Source organism: Nomascus leucogenys, chromosome 21 (assembly GCF_006542625.1).
Source record: "Nomascus leucogenys isolate Asia chromosome 21, Asia_NLE_v1, whole genome shotgun sequence".
Taxonomy (NCBI): domain Eukaryota; kingdom Metazoa; phylum Chordata; class Mammalia; order Primates; family Hylobatidae; genus Nomascus; species Nomascus leucogenys.
In genome coordinates, this window is record NC_044401.1 from 47566473 (window position 1) to 47568447 (window position 1975).

The 1975-nt window shown below is 54.7% G+C and overlaps 1 pseudogene; it reads right to left on the reverse strand.

The window, feature by feature from the left end:
- Positions 1-515: 515 nt before the first annotated feature.
- On the reverse strand, positions 516-1062 carry LOC100580498 (annotated as a pseudogene).
- Positions 1063-1975: the final 913 nt, after the last annotated feature.

Consider the following 1975-nt stretch of genomic DNA (forward strand, 5'->3'; position numbering starts at 1 on the left):
CCGGGGCTCTCCGTAGGGTATTTATAGTAGGGAATCGAAGACAGCCAACATCAGCAGGCGGGGGTGATGATGTCCTTGAGAGCAGCTGGAACCACAAACAGAATGTACATACAGCACAGTGCATCGATCTGAAATATCGTGCCTGCCGATAAAGAGCAAAGAAACAGTTTTTATAGCACGTCATTTATGTAATTTAAAAACACATGCATGCAAAGCTCATTTCACAAGGTTGCATGCATGCATATTTGGGGACTTAATAGCAAATCTACTAGAGTGCTGGCCCAGAACAAGGGCTGGGGAGGACAAAAGGTGCTGGTGTCAGGGTTAGAGGGCAAAAAGGAAAAAAAAAAGGTAGAAAAATACCAAATAGAGCAGCCCTGCATGGCCTCATGAGCATCTGCTCTGTATTGAGGATAGTGAACTTATATCTGAGACGCTTCTAAAAACTCAAAGTCCACAACTGGCTGGGCTCCACCAGACATGTTTCTGATTGTTGGGTGGGTCTGGAGGGCTGATTAGCACTCAAAGAGGCAGTGGCGGGCCCTGCAGGGTGACCAGGAGGAGGAGCAGGGGCAGCCAGGGTCCAGATGAGAATCCTTAATGGGGAAGGGGCAGGGGGCAGAGCTCTGAGCTGCAGCGGGCAAAAGCGCCCAAATACTGAACCTGGAGGTCCATTCTGAGGGAGGGGCTTTGCACTTCTTCAAGTAGGGAGCTCCTCTGGATGCTCCCCCGCCAACTGCCGCCCTGGCTGGAGTCTGGCATCCCACATGGGGACAGTGGCTGGAGGTAGCCTTGCCCAGAATGGGAGGAGCTGAGAAGTAGATGAGTGGGAATCTTGCAGTGGGGGTGTGGGGGGTAGTTGGTGGGGGAGGAAATAGGCTGGGGGCCAAGACAGCCAGGTACTGACTTCCCATGAGGGGGTCAAAGCTGGAGGCCCCTTCGATACAGCCACACCGAAGGCACCAAAGCAGCTGGAGTGGGATACCCCATCCAGAGATACCCACCATAGAGCACCCATGGGTAAGGCCCACAGGGCTGGGTAAGCTTGTCGGGGGAACCCATGCAGGAGTGGACGACGCAGCTGTCTGCAAGCCCGGCCAGCTGGCGGGGTCAGTTAGAAATTTGTTTCCCACACGGGCACAGAGGCCCCTGGCAGAGCCCACATCCACCCTGGAGGCCGAGGCAACTGTGAGTATGTGGATTTCCTCCCAGGGCGTGGCTAGTTCCCAGGATGTGGGTGTCCCCATTGTTGAAGGGATCTGCTCTCCCCAAGCCTGGTGACACATGTTGGGCTTGCTCTCTTGGCTCCCTGACCGTGGAGCAGAGAGTGGTTAGAAGAGAAAAAAAAAGAGGTTCAGGAAGGGGTGAGGCCACTCCAGAGTGTCCAGGAGGGTCAAAACAGCACCCTCTGTAGCTCATGGTGGTAGAGAGGGCTGGGGGGCATGCAGTCTTTTTTTGAGACAATGTCTTGGGTCAAATTAAGAGTCATTCCTTCCCATCTCCATGAGTCCCCAGTCCCCACCCCAATGTGGTGCGCAAGCACCCCAGAGGACTGATGGCTAAGCTGTGTGGGGGGCTGGGGTGGTGTTAGGAAGAAAAGGAAGCAAAATCCCAAAATAGCTGTATCTCCTTGCTGGAGCCACAAACAAGGAAAACTGGTGGCAAGGGGCTCCTCTTGGAGTGTGAGAAGGAACCCCCATGGAGGGAGACTCGACCTACCTCCCGGGCAGGGTGGCCCCCACAAGACCTGCCTTAGAACGTCAGTGAGTGGGCAGGTCTGTTTTGGAAGTGCACTCTAGCTGCAGTGGGGTGGGGGTAAAGACCAGCAAAGTCAGGGGCTGGACAGGAGTCAGGGGAGAGAAGATGGTACTTAGAACCCAGGGAAGCAGTGGGAGGGAGGGGAGCAGGTAGGCTTTGGGAACATTTAGAGCATCCTTCCTGACCAGGTGCTGGAGGTGAAGAGAAGAAACAGCTC